The following is a 19946-nucleotide window of genomic DNA, read 5'->3' as shown; positions in this document are numbered from 1 at the left end:
GGAGCCAGTGGAGTCGCCTCAGGTGTTGGCTGATATGTTTGTGCCGGGGAATGCAGAGGACAAGTCTGGCCGCGGTGTTCTGTACCATTTGCGAATAGGGACTTGTTGATGCCGGAGTAGAGTGCGTTGCCATAGTCGAGTTTGCTGGTGATGAGTGCTTGGGTGACTGTTTTCCTCAATTCGGGGAGATCCATTTGAAGGTGTTTCGGAGAACGCAGAGGGTGTTGAAGCAACTGGAGGTGACGGCGTTGACCTGTCGGTTCATGGTGAGTGATGAGTCGTGTATGATGCCGAGGTTCTTGCCGTGGTCTGAGGGGGTAGGTGGGCTTCTGAGGGTGGTGGGCCACCAGGGGCCATATGTATGAAAATGTCCATTTGCGTGCGATTCTCAGATAGCGTTTTTTTGTGAATCGCTATTTGAGAATCGCAAAACGCTATGTATGTAGGAGTTGCAATAATTTTTGCGAATCCTACATTTTCCTTAATTGCGAATCGCAAATTGCGATTTGCAATTAAGGAATACTTCCCCATTCATTCCTATGGGCCTTGAGGGCCATCGGAATGAATGGAAAGACATTCTCATTTTGCGATTCCAATTAGAGAATCGCAACATGCGAATGCAATTTCAAGGGTGCCAGGGTGTCAAAAGGACACCCTGTTGCACCCCTGAAATGAGCATGGGTTCAGATGTGGTGCACATACATGTATGTATGTGAGTCACATGGCACTTTGAAAAATGCAAAAAAGTGCATTTTTCAAAAAAATCGCAAATGACCACCAACTCGAAGTTGGTGGTAATTTGTGATTCCTTAAGTCCAAATTGCACTTTTTCTGTGCTTCTTACATTGCATTTAAGGAATCGCAATTTGCGATTCCTTAAATGCAATCGCAAAATAGGGAATTGCAAAATTTGCGATTGCTTATTTTGCGAGGGGTGTTTTGTGTCATACATTGGACACTGCTGATTTGCGATCGCAAACGCCGAAATTCTGCTAATTTCAGCTTTTGCGATCGCAAAATTGCCTTCATACAAATGGCCCCAGGTGTTGTCCCATGCTGTTGGGGTGGTTCCAAGGACGAGGAGACTCGTAAATAAAGGGACCCCCTCTAAGAGGCATATAAAGTCAGGGAGAAAGAGGGAAAAACAAACCAACTAATACAAGAACACTCCCCTATGACCTATATTTCTTTCCCAAAGATCCAATCTATTATTAGTTAAAGTACAAGTCTGAATTTATATGATTATGACCTTCAAGTGCACATATACGTGTACATCATTTTATTTTTCATTCTTATTAGCTTCTGTCTATTTATGATCAATACATATTAATCTGTATGATTTGATATATTTACTAGACAAACACTTTAAAAAATATTTTTAGTACAAAAATTATTACACATTATTTTATACAGTAGTATACGACTGTATCGACCCCCAATAAATAAATCAATCTAATATCGAAACACATTAATTCCTCACACTTGCTTACAGTCATACAATATACTTATATACTTTTGGGTATAAGGAACACATAGATATAAGACGTTTCCAATGGACAGATTCGATGACCAAAGCCAAAAGGTCTGGGCGCACGTGGTCTACGTGCGTTTCGGTGGAGTAACCCAACCGTGAACCACCTTCATCAGGACCTTGCCCAAATAGAATACAGTGTCACCAGAACAGATCAGAATGGGGGTACTAGTTTCAATTGGGAATGATACCCATTCTCCAGAAAAAAACTGATTTGAGAAAATAGGACCACGAAGTCTGAGTCGCCAATGGCTGACTGTCCCCTTCTAACTGGTGGGAGTTGGCTTATAGATAGTTTGTTCGTTTGATTATGAGTCCCCAGCGCCGATCTGTATAACATTTTCAATACATACGTGTATTGGATTATATGTTCTCGTTCTCCCCAAAGCAGAGTGTGTCACACTCTAAGTCGTTGCAATGGAGAAATCCCTATGGTATATCCTGGTGTACTCAGCTGAATAAAACTTCCATAAATGTACCCGCTTTCTCAGGAAACACCTCTGCGTTGCTGCGCGTCCATCTCAAACTGCTAGTCAAAGGCGTAGTCTGAGGGGGTAGGAGGGTGTGGGAATCTCCTTTTCACATAATAAAGACACGTGACTCAGGAAATTCATCAGGAACTTGCAGGTTTATTCCAAGGTAAATAGGACCCATCCAACCCTCAGCCAGCTCAATATGTCACTGTCTCAACCAACCCTGGTCTTAGAACCTTCTTCAAAGCACTACATTCTCTAACCAAGGCAACAGTTAGAACATTCCTAAGACCTGATCATAAGATAGAGAACCCAGATGACATAGGCAAAGCATCACTATGACAACGACAATACCACACACCTCCCTCCGTAAACAACAACAAAACACACATGCAAAACAAACAAAACACATATCACGAAATATTATCTTTCAAATATTCTGGTTTCCTTTGAACCCTAGATGCATTGCGTGATGGTTCTGACAACACTGTTTCATTTCCCAATGTATTCTCAGAACCTTCACTTAAATCAGAACACACACAAATCCTTCCTAAATTCCAAATCTTATGGTCATTTGTTCTTACAGCATTATTAAACACTTTAACTACATACATAGGTTTAGAGAATTTTACTTTATAGCCCGGAAGCCTTACAACCACCTTATCTCCAATCTTGACTTCCGTTCGTTTAGTGGATTTCCTCACATCAAAATTCTCCATCCTAGCTAGACACTTTTTCTCTTCTCTTTTCCTCCACCCTTTAGTATCTTTTTTTACAGAAGAACCAAACACAGTATCTCCCAAACGTCGAACCCATGAGGGTTCCACCAGAGTACAAGGAGCCCTCCCTTTAAAAAGAATAAAAGGAGACTGACCCGTTGAACTGTGAGGAGTCATTCTATAGTCTTCAATTTTCTTTAACACTTGTTCCTTCCAATTTTTTCCAGAACTTTTTGCCAAAGAGATTGTCTCCTTGATCACCCTGATGAACCTCTCAACCATCCCATTGGTTTCTGGGTGATACAGGGAGCACATTTTATGTTTTATGCCTCTATCCATAAGGAATTTCTCTATTTCTTTTGAGACTAATTGTACCCCATTATCCGTCAAGATTGATTCTGGGTAACCCTCTCTAGCCATGAGATCTTCTAGAAATCTGATCACATGAACAGTCTCTAGCCCAGAAGTAAACTGTATCTCAGGCCACCTCGAAAACAAATCCAAAAGCACCAAAATATAACTTTGCTGTCCATTGAAATGAATGGGACCCACAATATCCAGCGCCACCTCCTTCCACGGTCCACTCGGAAGTTCCCTGATGACCATAGGTTGAACTCTAACAACTTTTGACTTATCACTTGTTGCACACACCAAACAATCTCTAATGACCCTTTCTATCTGTAAGTCCATTCCTGGCCACCAATATGAAGAACGAAGCCGCTCCTTGGTCCTAGACATACCAGAGTGCAACTCATGAGCCATATCCACCAAGGCCTTCCTTATCTCTAAAGGAGGTACCAACCGTGTTCCTCGTAACAAAATACCATTACACACTCCCATCTCATCCTTTACGCCCCAAAACTTTGTAGCCTCAATTGACCCAGCATTTTTTTTTCCACCCACTCTGAATTAAACTCATCACTTCAGACAATACCGGATCCTGAGATAACTTCACCCTCCATTGATCCTCATCAATAATACTAGTATTGACAAAACACACATGCAAATCACTTTCAGCCCAATCATCTGTGTCTTCACCTTCACCAGAACCCTCTACTAGCCTAGAAAGAGCATCAGCTACCGTATTCTCAACACCAGGAATGTATTTTATTGCAAAATCATACTCTTGAAGAGCCATGACCCACTTACTAATCCTTCCAGAAACTTGGTCTATGCCCTTCTTTCCAAAAATCTCACATAAAGGTTTGTGATCTGATTTAACCACAAATTCAGTACCCCATAAAAATTTCTTTAATTTCCTGATAGCCCAAAAAACAGCAAGTGCCTCACGCTCAATCACCGAATAACGTGATTCCGTATCCTTTAGCCCTCTAGAAATGAAAGTAATAGTTTCCAAACCATTCTCACTCTCTTGTTGCAACACCGCACCCAAAACTTTAAGACTCGCATCCGTGGTCACAACTGAAGTTCTTGAAGGATCAAAACCCTTAAGGTTAGGTGCATTACAGAGTTTTTCCTTAACACCAACAAATTCCTCATCATACTCCCGAGACCATTTAAATTCCACACCTCTCTTCAAGAGTGCTCTCATGCTTGAACAATGTTCCGCAAATCCCTCAACAAATTTGTTATAGTATTCCGCCATTCCAAAAAACTTCATCAGCTCTTCTCTTGAGGATGGAGGTGGCATGCGAGAAATTGTGTTGACCAAATCAGGTTTCGGAGAAATACCTGCACCAGAAATCGTGTGCCCTAAATAATGAATAGAAGAGGTTTCAAAACAGCACTTTTCTAATTTTACAGTTAAGTTGGCATTTTCAAGTCTGCTTAACACTTCAAACAGCACCTTCCTATGCCCCTTGTGATCCTTTGCAAATATTAAAATGTCATCCTGATATACACAAACCCCATCACATCCTTCAAGAACTCTTTCCATAGCACGTTGAAACAAAGATGCCACCGACACTAAGCCAAACGGCATCCTAACACACCTAAAAGTTCCGAAAGGTGTAATAAATGAGGTCAAATCTCTTGAAGACATATCAAGTTCAATTTAGTGATATGCAGAAGCTAGATCGATTGTGCTGAAGACCTTGGCACCACCTAGCAATGTGAGTAATTCCGATATATTAGGTAGTGGATACTTATCGACAACCACACACTTGTTTAGTTGTCTTAAGTCCACACACAAACGCAAGGACCCATTGGCCTTGCGTGCAGCGACTACCGGAGCAAGCTATTCCGTGTTGGAGACTTCTTCAATTATTCCACCATCCTTAAGTTTATCCAATTCCCTCTTCATCTCCTCCCTAACTGCTAAAGGAACAATTCTAACTTTACAAGTAGAAGGTTGAGAGTTAGGGCGTAGAGGTATATTCAATTTAAAATCTTTGAGACAACCTAATTCCTCTCTAAACACTCTTGGAAATTTTCTTTTGATGTCACCCAGAACACCCCCTTCCGGTTTTAGAAGAACAGTTTGAACGTTCTGTTTGAGAACAATAGGTGAGGAGCTCCCTGGATCCAACATAACACCTAAATCTGCCTGATGGAACCAACTGATGATACTGTCACCCTTCTTGGAAACATACACCTTACCTGATACATATCTCCCACGATACTCAATTAAACCTATAAAATACCCACATAATGGGATAGGTTCACCCCCATAAGCCAAAGGGCGTATATCCGGCTTCAGTAAATTGACCTTTCCAGCAAGCTTTGTTTGATAAAATGATTTTGAAACAATGGTAATTTTTGCCCCAGAATCAAACAGTACTCTTGTAGGTTCACCCTCAACCTGTATTACATCCAAAGGACAAGACCTAACCTCCCCAGACCTATTTTGTGGTACATCAGATTGAACTTGTACTACAATTTGTCCACATACAAAGTCCTCATCTTGAAACTCTGTGTCAACTGTTTTGACATTGCTTGTAGAATTTTTAGTTTGACAAACAACCGCCAGATGACCCTTGCGCTTACATTTAGCACATATTGCTTTCAGAGCTGGACATTTTTTATCATTCGCATAATGCCCAAGTTTATCGCACCTGAAACATTTCGGAACAAAAGGTTTTGATTTACCTTTAACCGCATCATCACTTTTAGACACGTCTCTGCTAACAATACCCTCTTTTACTGTTTCAATAGAAACTTTCACATCATTCTTTAAGGTGTCTACACATTTCAATGAATGTTCAATCCTTTTTGCAACTTGCAATACCTCATCTAAAGAGGGTTCATGGCTTAGCCATAGTTCTTCACGCACCTTCTCTAAATTGCACCCTAACATAAACTGATCCCTTATTCTTTCTTCTACAGCTGTTCAAATCTACAGGAAGACGCTAGCTTCCTTAGTTGAGTAACATACATCTCCACTGATTCACCATTATTTTGAAGCCTCTTAGTGAATTGATACCTCTCAAGTATCGTGCTAACTTTGGGTAGATAATGATTATCTAGTTTCTTAATACACACCTCATATTCATTTAGACCCCTGCTTTCAACAACAGAGAGATCAGCTAGATGATCAAAAACATCTTGACCCTCCGAACCAAGACAATGTAAAAGAAGAGCAGTTTTCCGCTCTGCACCAAGATTCGCACCACAGACTTTAGCGTATCTCTCAAATACTTTTTTCCACTTCTTCCACTTGATTGAGGGCTCACCTGGTTCCGATAAAAAGAAGGGAGGAGCAGTCACATTCTGCATGGTTGCAATAAATAAATTGAACAACCTGCAACAAGCACTTGTAAAATATCAAATACCCCTATTACACTCTGTTTCTCCAAGTGCTTGCAAAATTTCTTGCTCACTAATAAACAAAATGTAAATAAAATCCCAACAATACAGCAACCGAACAACAGATGGCAGTGTCGCATAAGAGAAACAATTTCCCTACCAAAGTGACAGAATGAATGTTGTTTACATTTCTTTTTTTTTTTAACATGCGCTTAAAGAGGGCACTAAAGCTTCACCGTTCTGTTCCTGAAATGTTGATCAAAGCTTCCTGCGAAGAACTGAGCAAATCTAACTCCACACCGGAGCTAGAAACTAAAAACAGCCAGTCACAGTAATTAAAATGAAAAGGAACAATATACTCCTTGAAACTTCTCTCTATATTTCCATAGTGTGCATATCACCAAGATGATCATAAATGTGGAACACCAGAAATGTTGAAAATCCAATGTTGAAAATCCCAAATAAATCGAAGTACTGTGTCTACCTTAGCGTGTGCGTATCACGGAGATGAAATCAAACAATTTGAAACGCAACAAGGCAGACTAGCAATGTTCCTTGTTAAAGTTGCTGGGAAACGCTTCCACATCCTTTCCTGAATGCGTCACCCAGGGTCGTGTGCGTATCACGGAGGTGAAACGCACATACTGTTCCTGTTGCTGGCCAACGCCTCCACTTCCTTCTCTAAACGCGTCACAAAGGGGCGTGTGGGTATCACGGAGGTGAAACGCACCCACTTCCTGTGCTTTTGCTGCCAGGCAACTGAGCTCTCCAATGACGCGGCTGCTTGGCAACACCCCCTGGCTTCCTCGACACAAAACAATGGAAAGAAGAGAGAGGCACGGGCCAGCACGCTCACGCTAAGAATCCCACGCGGAGACTTTAAAACACAACGTTAAGGTAGGCAACGGTTTTGGCCTCAGATTACGCTTGTGTGACCGAAATTAAGATAACGATCCAATAGCTAACTTCAATACTATCAACATTCACGGCGAAAGCTCCCAGCCCGCAAATCAGATTTCACAGTACCTCGTACATTAATCCAAACAGAGTGTTGTGGATGTTGGGTCCTTCCTTTGGTCCAGCTGCCGACTACGCCAATGTGGGAATCTCCTTTTCACATAATAAAGACACGTGACTCAGGAAATTAATCAGGAACTTGCAGGTTTATTCCAAGGTAAATAGGACCCATCCAATCCTCAGCCAGCTCAATATGTCACTGTCTCAAACGACCCTGGTCTTAGAACCTTCTTCAAAGCACTACATTCTCTAACCAAGGCAACAGTTAGAACATTCCTAAGACCTGATCATAAGATAGAGAACCCAGATGACATAGGCAAAGCATCACTATGACAACGAGAATACCACAGTGGGCTTCTGGGGGTGGTGGACACCAGGTGTTTTCCCATGCTGATGGGGTGGTTCCAAGGACGAGGACTTCTGGTTTCTCGGCATTGAGTTTTAGGCAGCTGTTGGTCATCCAGACTGCCACTTCTTGCATTCCTCTCTGGAAATTGAGTTTAGCGGTTGTGGGGTCTTTGGTGAGGGAGAGGATGAGCTGGGTGTCGTCGGCGTATGATACAATGTTGAGGCTGTGTTATCGGACGATGTCTGCAAGGGGGGCCTTGTATACATTGAAAAGGGTCGTGCTTAGAGATGACCCCTGTGGTACTCCGCAGGTGATGTTGGTGGGGCGGAGAGGAAGGGCGGTAGTCTGATCCTTTGGCTTCTTCCGGTGAGGAACAAGCGGATCCAGTCTAGGGCAGTTCCTTGAATGCCGGCCTCGCGTAGTCTGGTGATTAGTGTGCCATGAGAGACGGTGTCAAAGGCTGCAGACAGGCTGAGGAGGATGATGGCTGCGGAGTGGCCCAAGTTCAGGAGGGTGCAGATGTCATCGGTGGCGGCGAGTAGGGCGGTCTCGTTGCTGTGGTTAGCTCGGAATCCGGATTGGGACGGGTCGAGGAAGGCATGTTCTTCGATGAATCATGTCAGTTCCCTGTTGACTGCTTTTTCTGCCACTTTGGCTGCAAAGGGGAGAAGCGAGATGGGCCGGTAGGTTTTTTAGGTCAGTGGGGTCCGCCGTGGGTTTCTTGAGCAGGGGCCTGACTTTGGCGCGCTTCCAGTCGTCTGGGATGGTGCCTGTTTTGAAGGTGGCATTGATGGTGTGTTGCAGTTGGAGTGCGATGGTGTCCGCAGCTCTGTGGTAGATGTGAGGGGGGTAGGGGTCAGTGGGGGCTCCCGAGTGGATGCCATTCATGGCTGGTGTCTTGCGAGGCGAGGTGAGGGTATGGCTGAGGTGTCTTGTGTGTGGTCGGTGAAGTTGTCGTAGAGTGTTCTGATTTTGAGGTGAAAGAAGGTTCCGAGGTTGTCGTAGAGGTGCTGGGAAGGGGTGATATCTCTGGTTTCGCTGTGTGGGTTGGTGAATTCTTGGATGACGTTGAAGAGTTCCTTGGAGTTGGCGGAGTTGGTGATCATTTTGTTGTGGATGAATTTCTTTTTAGTTGTTCTGATTTGGCTGTGGTAGTCAATCAATCAATCATGGCATTTGTAAAGCGCACTACATACCCGCGAGGGTCTCAGGACGCTAGGGGGGGGGAGTGGGGAAGCTGCTACTGTTCGAAGAGCCAGGTCTTGAGAAGTCTTCTGAAGGTCAGAAGGTCTTCGGTCTGCCGCAGGCGGATGGGGAGGGTGTTCCATGTCTTGGCGGCGAGGTGGGAGAATGATCTGCTGCCAGCGGTCACTCTTCGGATGCAGGGGACGGTGGTGAGGGCGCGGTCTGCGGAGCGGAGCTGGCGGGTGGGGGTGTAGAGGCTGAGTCAACTGTTGAGGTACGTTGGTCCGGTGTTGTGGAGTGCCTTGTGTGCGTGGGTGAGGAGTTTGAAGGCTCTCCTCTTGTTGACAGGGAGCCAGTGTAGGTCTCTCAGGTGGGGTGTGATGTGGCTGTGGCAAGGGATGTCGAGGATCAGGTGTGTGGAGGTGTTCTGGATGCGTTGAAGCCGTTTCAGAAGTTTGGCCGGGGCTCCTGCGTAGAGTGCGTTTCCGTAGTCCAGTCTACTGCGGACAAGGGCCTGGGTGACCGTCCTTCTTGTTTCGGTGGGGTTCCACTTGAAGATACTGCAAAGCATGCGGTGGGTGTTGAAGCAGGAGGAAGAGACGGCGTTGACCTGCTTCGTCATGGAGAGGGTAGAGTCGAGGATGACCCCTAGGTTGCGTGCGTGGTCGGTGGGTATTTGGGGTGTTCCTAGTGCAGTCGGCCACCAGGAGTCGTCCCAGGCTAAGGGGGTGGATCTGAGGATGAGAACATTCGTCTTGTCCTAGTTCAGCTTCAGTCGGCTGTTCCTCATCCAGTCGGCGAGGGCCTTCATTCCTTCGTGGAGGTTGGTTTCCGCGGTGTGGGGGTCCTTGGTGAGGGAGAGTATCAGCCGGGTGTCGTCGGCATAGGAGATGATGTTGAGGTTGTGCCATCATGCGATGTGGGCGAGTGGTGCCATGTAGACGTTGAACAACGTTGGGCTGAGGGATGAGCCTTGGGGTACGCCGCAGATAATCTTGGTGGCTTCGGAGCCGAAGGGTGGGAGGCAGACGCTCTGTGTTCTGCCGGAGAGGAAGGAGGAGGTCCAGTCCAGGGCTTTCTCTTGAATTCCGGCGTCGTAGAGGCGTGTTCGTAACGTGCGGTGGCAGACCGTGTCAAAAGCGGCTGACAGATCCAGGAGGATGAGGGCCGCGGTTTCTCTGTTGTCTAGCAGGGTCCTGATGCCATTGGTGGCGGCGATAAGGGCAATTTCAGTGCTGTGGTTGCTGCGGAAGCCGGACTGGGACGGGTCCAGGATGTTGTTCTTCTTGAGGAAGCTGGTCAGTGGCATCATGGCATTCTTGTAGGCAGAGTAGCTGTCGACTGTCTTGGTATTCCTCCAGTTCTTTTCCAGGCATCTGCAGGTGTGTCTGGCTCCTTGGAGGGTGGTGGTGAACCATGCGGCTTTTCTGGGGTGTTGTTTGCCGGGGTTGCGTAGCCGGGCGAGCTCGTCTGCGCAGTTGGGGATCCACGTGTGGAGTTCTCTGGCTGCGGTGTTTGCGTCGGATTCCCAGGTGTCATTGCCTCGGGAGAGGGTGGAGTTCAATTGCTCGTCGTGATCTTGCTTCAGTTCCTGTATGGCGGGCGAAGGGCTGTTTTAGGTGCTTTGGGTTTCTCATCGGTGAAGTGGACGCAGTGGTGGTCAGTCCAAGGAGGTTGCGTTGTGTGGCTGAAGCGGACGCTGTTTCCTGCAGCAAAGATGGGGTCTAGGGTGTGCCTTGCATCTTGGTGTGTTGAGGAGTTTGTTGAGTCTGATGTTGGTGAGGTTGTTGATGAGGATGGTGGAGTTGGGTTCGCTGGGGTTGTCGAGGTGGAAGTTGAGGTCCCCAATGAGTATGTCGTTCGTTGACGCAATGGCGTGGGGTGCTATGAAGTCAGTGATGGTGGTGGCGAAGGGTGTCCAGGGGCTGGGAGGGTCTGTAGATTAGTGTTCCACGGAGTGTCGTCTTGTGACTTGTCATGATTTGGAAGTGCAGGTGTTCAGTGGAGGGGAGGTTCTCGCTGGAGCAGGTGAGGCGTATGGTGTTTTTGTGTACTATGTCGAGGCCTTCTCCCGGGTGGTTGGGGCAGTCCTTCCTCTAGATCTTGTAGCCGTCCGGGATGGCGGTGTTCATGTCAGGGGCGGAGGCGGCGGTGGTCCAGGTCTCTGTGAGGAAGGCGACGTCGGGCGATAGAGAGTCAAGTAGGTTCCAGATTTCCATTGAATGCTTGTGTATGGAGCACACGTTGAGGAGAATGCAGCTCAGGGTGTGGTCAGTGTTGGTGCTGGTGGTGTTGAGGGTCGGAGTTTTGGTGAAGGTCCGGCGGCAGCGGCGGCAAGAGAAATGGCCGTGGGTCGTGTGCGGTGAGGCCAGTTTGCATTCTGCATGTCTTACGGGATTGAGTGCGAGGAGGGTGGCGGTATTGTAGCGGTGGAAGGTCGTGGATCCAGGGTTCCTGGTGCGGGTCACGGACGGGCTCAGACGGGCTTGCCTTAGGCACGCCTTTGGCATGCCCGCTGCGCGCAACCGGGCAGCAACCGCCATTAAGTAGGGGAGGAGGGGCGGGACTGGAGGTAGGGAGGCGGGGCAGCAGCGGCGGGAAAAGCTGCAAATAAATAAAAGCCCAAAAGTAGAAGGATGACAATCAGCAGGAAAAGCTGCAATTACATTAAAAATGCCCAAAAATACAATGCGTGGCAATCAGGAGGAACCAGGAGATAATTAATTAATGCTCAGGCGAAGTACGTGAGCAGGTGGCGAAGGGGGCATCAGACGAGCTGGAACTCGATCGCCTCTGGGTGTGTCGGGCTGCTGAGACGGGAGGGCTCAAGTGTTGATCCGATGCGGAGCTGAGAGCAGAGCTTCTGGGGAGAGTACCTCCTCTGCTGATCTATCGGGCTGTTTATCTTTTATAATAGAAAGCAGCCTTGCGATGTGCGCATAGATTAGTGATGTTATGGATATATTGATAGGTGTGTCACCCAGTGGATGAAGATAGTGATGATATTTGAATGTAATGCGAAACGAGATCTTGTACATGCTGTTCAGGGCGTTGTGATAATGTTGTGCCAAGCTAGATGTAAAAACAAGTTTAGTTTCAGAGAAACTAATCCAACATTGTCATGCCTGAAAATGTGTGCAAAAGATCACTGCTGCTCATGTTATTTGTGAGGAAAATGTAAGAAATAAGCTGTTTCACTTGACTCAGGAATATAATACCTGCTGGTGGAATACTAAACACTTCCTGTCAGTAACGCCATGGGGTGCAATTCCATTGGTGCTGCAGCTGCACAGAAGCAATGCACTCAGTTACATTCCAAGATTTCAGCTGTTGAAATGCCAGGAGACCCATGATCTCTGATCTCACATGTCTGCCCTAGAGTGCTTTACTCTACCCCAACAGCCTCTTATCCCTTGCCCCTTTTCTGAGGAGTACCCCGACACGCAGCTCCCACATCAATGAGCTCACCCTCCAAACAAACTTCTCTACTTCGAAAAATATTTTTCACCTCCATTGGTTTCTACAGGTTCATCTCTGCCCCCTCATCAGGGGCTCAAAATGATGAGAGAGAGCAACCACATTCAAACAACATCCCCATATTCATCGGGACTGCCACAAAGCTGCTCCTATTTGTGAAAGTGTTGAAGATGCACCTCTTTAAAGAACCCTACAACACAAGTGCATTAACCTTCCACAAACCAACTACCTCTCCTATCACTCGTCCACTTCATGCTTGTCTCTGACCATGTACAGTGCGCCATGCCTTTTGGTTGGGTTCGTGGTATGATAATGTCATATGCATACATGCATTCATCTACATTGGCATGACTGGTGTGCCCTTGTTCAGCTCATATATACCTGCCTGGCCCTGTGCTGGGATGCCGTGCTACTCTGAATCCACTGGTGCCAGCCATGGAATGGGTGACCACCCATCGAACAAGGCATTAATTCACTCCTTGCCCTTCCGGAGCAATGGTCATTAATTGCACATCTTCATTCATTCTGCGTCCTTTTCACTTGCTTGCGGGCCACCTAGTTCCCATCCCAATGGAGTGCCTTCAGGTCCTGCCATCTCGAATGTCCTTCACCTGATTTGCTGACCCCAACATCACCAACCAGCCGTTTGACCGCCATGTTATAGGTGACGTGTCTCTGCTGCCTCCACCTGTCTTTAGTGCCCTTTGTGGTGGGTTTCCTCCTATCTACTCCTAGTTCCCTTTAATAAATTAAAATATATTTACATTGATGTCTCATTGCAGTCATTTCTCGGTCCTCATTCGCAAGCTGCTTCAGCTTGAACTTGAATTGCTGTAATTCTAAGAGTTTTTGACTGATTTATGGAGGGTGGGCAGAATTATGTATAATTACATTAACATGCTGTTTATCAACCAGATTGTTTTAATTTGCATGTTTCATCACCTGTGATTAGAAAGATGGGGTTGGGCTGTTAGGGTCTGCTCTCTGATCCTGTGGGTGCGCTGTATGTTAACTCAGATGTTTTTCAGCTTGTGGGTGCGCTGTATGTGCGCTCAGATAATTTTCAGCATGTCCTTGCTTTATATGTTCACTCAGACCCTGTTCAGCGTGTGCGTGCGCTGTCTGTTCATTCAGACCTTTTTCAGCCTGTGTGTGCGCTGTCTGTTCACACAGACCATGTTTAGCCTGCGTTGTCTGTTCACTCACACCTTTTTCAGCAAGGGATCATTGTTCTTTTTGTGATCTTGTAGCACAAGGTTTGGAATTGCACCAAGTTGTGTGTTGTTGGTTTGGTCATAGATGCTAGGAAAATAAAAAGCTTGTAAGAAAAAAAATCTATTTATTCATAAACCAAAGGCACTTTACAGTGGTTGTGCAAGGAACCAAAGTTCCTTTTTGTTTTGTATATTGAGGACGGTTGTTTGGAAGGTGTGATAAACTGCGATGAACTGTGATTCACGTTTGATGCAAATAAGCTCTTGGTTCAAGCGTCTCTTTACTTCCTTTCAAGGTACCCTGGGACAGACCACGCAATGCGTCTGCCGCCCGCAGAGGAAAAAAAAATGTCAGGTAAACTTTACTAAAACCTCAGTCCTTTTCTCCTATTTCTTCTTTATCTCTCTATCTCTCTGTGTTTTTTAAATCTCTTCAGCTTACAGAATTGGACTCCCTTTCCAGACTATTCTCTAACTATATAGCTTGTAGTGATGAAAGAAAATGAAATAAAATATAACAAATAGGTGACTTTTATGTAGTCCTCTTCCTTATTTGTTTTTATGCTTGCTACTTTGAGCGTGTTTCCTTACAAATGCAAGTATTCTCCAGGGTCAGGCTCATTATCTCAAGTTTCATAAATTATGTGATGTTTTCTTCTTTTTGACTCTTACTTTAGGGCTGTGATGAATACTAAGGTTTATCTGGCAAAGCGTGTCACTAAGCAGGGTCACTGAAAGAGTAAATTGATGGTGTTGGCTGCTTCTAAGAATCTGTGTCTCAGTGTATGTTCAACTTGTGTTTCTTTCTTCAGTATTTACTACTTTTGCTGTCACAAACCTGGAGTTTCAGTGTTCTCAAGCTCCCGATCTACACTGTGTCCAAAAGCTGTTTCACCTCTATCAGAACTGCAACTCAAACTGATTTCCTATCTTGTTTCTGTAAATGCTTTCTTTCTGCTGCAGAGAATGAGGTCATAAATATTATTTCTTTAGGTCCATTTACAATTTCTAACTATTTTTACAGGTTACTGAAGCACGAACAGATAATGAAATGTTGCAATTTATTGAAAAATGCCAAAAAGGATTATTTTGAAGAAAGTAGAAACATTCTAGATCACTAAAGAAGAAACAAATTCTGTGTGCTAGGAATGGTGACGAATTTGGTGCGGAAGAACCCTCTGAATGTGAAAGTGATTTCCCAAATTTCTTCTGTTCATTATTTGTTGTCAAATCCTTAATGTACAATGACCAAAATCATTTACTAAATGTCACTTTGTGGTTTTGAATAAGCTCTGAAATGTTCTTTGTACACGCAAGTAAATTGAAAATCTACTGCAACTACTAATTGTAAGAATATTTTCACTGATAGGGAACATTTTAACATTGATGGTACGAAGAACATTGGTGACAATTGATACCCACGCGGTGTACTCGAGAATAATGTTAGTAGTAGTGTTGCAAATTCTGTCAGATCGTTTAAGAGGAATGCTTTGGAGACCCAAAATCCTCTCAAACAAAACCTAATTCATACATGAATTTAAAAGAACAAGCATTGTTTAAAGAACGTAATTGTAAATGCTCTTTATCAGATGTCATTACAACAAAGACACTGCCTTATCATTTCAAATATAAAAAGATTTACCTTCCCACCTCTGTCTTTTGGGTTGATCTAATTTGTTTCCAAGTGTGTCAGACCTCCAAAGTTGATTGTGTACCTTTTTGGGGCCTCACTGGAATAGGAAGCTTACAAAAGGGCAATATTAGGCTATAGATAATTCATAAAATCACACTGGCATGTTTTAATCCTCAATCATTACTTGCATGCGCAAATATACATAACATGTAAGTACTAAACCCCAAAGACCTTATCCGTGCTTTTAAAACTCCTAAATGAAACTTCAGTCATAATGAGCTTTATTATACTTGTGGGAACTAATGTGGGCATAAGGTGCAGGAAATGACTCGATGAGGAGCATCTTAATAAAAATATGGGGCTCCTCTGTGAAAGTTATAAGACAAGTTAGATAGGCTGCCTTTAAAGACCGGATCATTGATCTCCAAATAAAAGCTATAATTAGTTAAATACAAATGTGAAGAAGACCATCTGCAGTGTATTTTAGAAGTTAACCCATTCCGTGCTCCCATCAGCCAACATCCGGCCCGGTGCTGCGCACGACCTTTGGCCGACGCATCTCTGCCGGCTCTTTAAAACTCCCGCACCGCGGCGAAATTTGCGCCGCTGTTAAGGAGTTAATGCTGAGCGTAACATAAACGAGTAAAGACTCTTGTAATAAATTCAGTCTTAACATGACATGTATCCAGGAACTAACCCAACTTGGGGATACACACAACTTGAATAAATGTGAGAACAGCTGCAGTTATCAGTCCCACCTCACTGAACAGGAGAGAAGACACACAAGGCAAAAACCTTATCAGTGTCCTGAATTCCAGAAATTCTTCAGTCACAATAGCAATCTCATTCAACATGTAAAAAACCATACGGGACAAAAATTATATCAGTGCTCTGAGTGTCAAAAAAACTTCAGCCATAAAACCAGTCTTACTCGACACAAGATAGTCCACACTGGAGAAAAACCTTATCAGTGCTCTGAATGCAAGAAAAGCTTTAGCGCGAGACCCCAATTAATTATACATGAGAGAACTCATACTGGGGACAAACCCTATCCGTGTTCTGAATGCCAAATGAGCTTCAGATCAAAACTAAGTCTCACTATACATGAGAGAACTCACACTGGGGTGAATCCTTATCAGTGCTCTGAATGCTGGAAAAGCTTCAGGCAGAGATCTAGTCTCGCTCATCATGAGAGAACTCACACGGGGCTAAAACCATATCAGTGCTTTGAGTGCCAAAAAAGCTTCAGTTGGAAAGCCAAATTAACTCAGCATGAAACAGTCCATACTGGGCACAAACCGTTTCAGTGCTCTGAATGCCAGAAACGTTTCAGATTGAAACTAAGTCTCACTAAGCATGAGATGGCTCACACTGGGCTGAAACCTTATCAGTGCTCTGAATGCTCGAAAAGCTTCACTCAGAAATCTGGTCTCACTCATCATGAGAGAACTCACACTGGGATAAAACCATATCAGTGCTCTGAATGCTCGGAAAGCTTCAGTCAGAAATCTGGTCTCACTCACCATGAGAGAACTCACACTGGGATAAAACCATATCAGTGCTCTGAATGCCATAAAATGTTCAGGCTGAAAGTCCGTCTTACTCAACATGAGCTTATACACACTGGGCAAAAACCTTTTCAGTGCTCTGAGTGCGAGAAAAGCTTCAGACGGAGAATCAATCTCACTGAACACGAGCACATACACACTGGGCTAAAACCTTATCAATGCACTGAGTGCCAGAAAAGCTTCAATCGGAGAGCTAATCTCGCTAAACATAAGAGAACACACACTGGACTAAAACCTTATCACTGCACTGAATGCCAGAAAAGCTTCAGTCATAAACGCTATCTCAGTCATCATATGAGAATACACACGGGGTACAAACCTTATCAGTCTTCAGAGTGCCCAAAAAGCTTCAACTTTTAAGGCCAGTGTCATTCGACACAAGATGGTCCTCACTGGTGAAAAACGTTATCAGTGCTCTCAATACCAGAAAGATTTCAGTCTTAAAGCCAGTCTCGCTCACTATGAGAGAACTCAGACTGGGCAAAAACCTCATCGGAAATCTGAATTCTGGACAAGCTTCACTCAGAAATCCGATCTTATTGAAGATGCGAGAACTCACACATGGCAGAAAACGTAATCTTTGTTCTAAATGCCAGGAACGCTTCAGTAAATGATTCAGTTTGATTCAACAGGAGTAAAACCACAACCAGAAAAAAATATTATCAGTGTTCTTAATGTGACAAAAACTTCAGTTGTAAATGTAACGTCTCTACATGAGAGAGACAACGTTGGAGAATAATAGCTGCTCACCGTCAACCCTGGGAAGGAGGTTTTCAGCATCGCAAAACCTTCACATGAACCAGCCACAACGACATCAATCCATTGATTGTACTAATAACTGTCTACTGACAAAAGCACACAGCAAGGAATGGAAATGCTTGAATTAATCTCATTCCTTTATAATTATTTGTGGCCTCATTCCATTTAGTGTGTTTTGCTCCCTGTGTGTTAATAAGCCATGGCTCTGACCCACGAGTTCGAGTTGATACTGAACTTTGAGGCCACGCCCCTATGGTCCGGTATGCAGGTAACTCAAACTGTTTGCAGCCTTAATGTACCTCAAGGCACCCAACTGCCATGACCTTGGTGACAGCTCTCCCTCCTGTGACGATTTAGCCGCCTTCTTCTCTCAGAAAACTAATAGCATCAATTTAGACATTGAATCAAAGAGGGCCCTTCTCCCAATATTTAAAGTCCCAGCCCTACCTACCCACCAAGAGCCACTCACCCCCCCAGTTTAAGCTTCAAAAATAACGCATCCTGGCACACATTTACTCACCTCAATGAAGATGACATTTACAACACCCTCATCGCAATCAAGCCGTCTAACCACTTCAGCGACCCTCTTCCCCATCCCATCTTCAAGAAAATTAAAGCCTCCATCCTCCCCTTTTGATCCAAGATTGTCAGTGCTTCTCTAGTGCAAGGCACGATCCTAGACTGTCTAAAAGCAGCACAGGTCTCCCCTAACCTAAAAACACAGACAGTTGCGATCTGAACAACTTCCGCCCCATTTCCAACATCCCCACACTGGCAAAACTTCTTGAAAAATGTGTGCTAACCTAACTCTGCTCACACAGAGAAATTCCAACTGCTGGATCATCATCAGTCTGGCTTCAGGAAAGGACACCGCACCGAATTGGCTCTCACGCTCGTCCCCGATGACATCTTAAAATTCCTAGACCATAATGAATCCTGCTTATTGATCTTCCTAGACTTATTTTCTGCCTTTGACACTGTGAATCTCATCAAACTACTATCTACTCTGGAACACAGAATGGGTCTTTCCGGGTAGGTACTGAAGTGGTCCATTTCATTCTGTTGTGTGTCGATTTCGATACCGTATATAGATTTCCCGATTCACGCCCTTATATAGGCACATTTGTCATTGCCCTTATTTAGGCATAGAAATCCAGACCTTATTTAGGCATAAGCCATGCAAACCAAATACAGGCATGGTCACCCACATCCGTCAATCCACGTCACAACGAGTTCTTGGAAAACCAGACTCTTAAGCCTTTAGGAATTCCCCTTGCTTGGAATATTGAATTCTCCAAGAACTCATTTAGTATGCATGAACATCTATTCCTTAGGGGTTCATTCATGACGTTCCTCAGCCCGACTTTTACGTCAATACTGGCATTCCTAAACACCTAGGTATAACTATATCTGCACTTGCCTTGGCAAACCATGGCTCGGCTACTCAGCTCAATACGGCTCGCCACGGCAAGTACGGAAGGAAATTCGAGGCCCCGCCTGACGCACTGACCAGACGCTGTCATCCTCCTCTCAGAGAATCCAGCTCCAGTGTTTCTGATTCCCCTTGCGGGGTTTTAGAGATCGAGACCCGGGAAAGAGATTCCAACCTCTCTCATTCAAAGATATGAAGCAGACTAGAACCTAGAGGAGCTTTTGGCAAATCTTGGCAAACACAAATCCTAACTATAGCTACACTAGACTATAGAAAAACGGCACCTACTTCTAACCTCATACTACACTTAGGTTAGGTGCACTGGGATTGAACTAGCTAGAAGCACCAGACGACTATTCACATTTTTAGCCTGTGTTATTTATGTATGTATGTATTATGAATATATGTCATAATTACAAACCATGCTATTGCAGTATTTTATCCTACTGCTAACGCTGTACTTATTTTACTCTGCATTCTGTCCTACGATTGTAGCAGTTCATATCTCTTGCACGAGAAATAAGACTGTTCAATAAACCTTTTTATTGAAACGCTTGTCTACATATTTCTGTGTAATTTCTGTAGAAACGAAGCATGCACGATTGACTGAGTGAAACAGTTATCTATTGTTTTGATTCTGAGACTGTTCTGATTCTAAAGGGAAACAAAGTTGTCATGTTTATGCGGTTGTCAGAAACGAATCCCTTCTTGAAATTTCGAGAAGTTTCTAGTGACCTCTGAGTTAGCTGGCACACACAAGTAATTAAGTTTAATGTACTCGATAGGAGCCTACTGACCTCAGTCCTATGCTAAAACTATAGTGTATATTATATTAGATCAGACACGCCGAAAATTCTGAGAACACAACTCAAGAACGGAGAATG

At 44.5% G+C, this 19946-nt stretch overlaps 1 pseudogene across 1 annotated transcript in view; it reads left to right on the top strand.

Annotated features, from left to right (window-relative positions):
* Positions 1–19613, top strand: part of LOC146847631 (uncharacterized) — a 133426-nt pseudogene extending 113813 nt beyond the window's left edge. The window contains exon 5 of the transcript XR_014981137.1: positions 16049–19613. The product of XR_014981137.1 is annotated as an uncharacterized LOC146847631 (transcript). The remainder of the gene's footprint in view (positions 1–16048) is intronic.
* Positions 19614–19946: the final 333 nt, after the last annotated feature.

This window comes from Triturus cristatus, chromosome 4_1 (genome assembly GCF_964204655.1).
Source record: "Triturus cristatus chromosome 4_1, aTriCri1.1, whole genome shotgun sequence".
Classification (NCBI taxonomy): domain Eukaryota; kingdom Metazoa; phylum Chordata; class Amphibia; order Caudata; family Salamandridae; genus Triturus; species Triturus cristatus.
The sequence above is the reverse complement of the archived record's forward strand: the minus strand, read 5'-3'. Positions and strand labels throughout refer to the sequence as shown.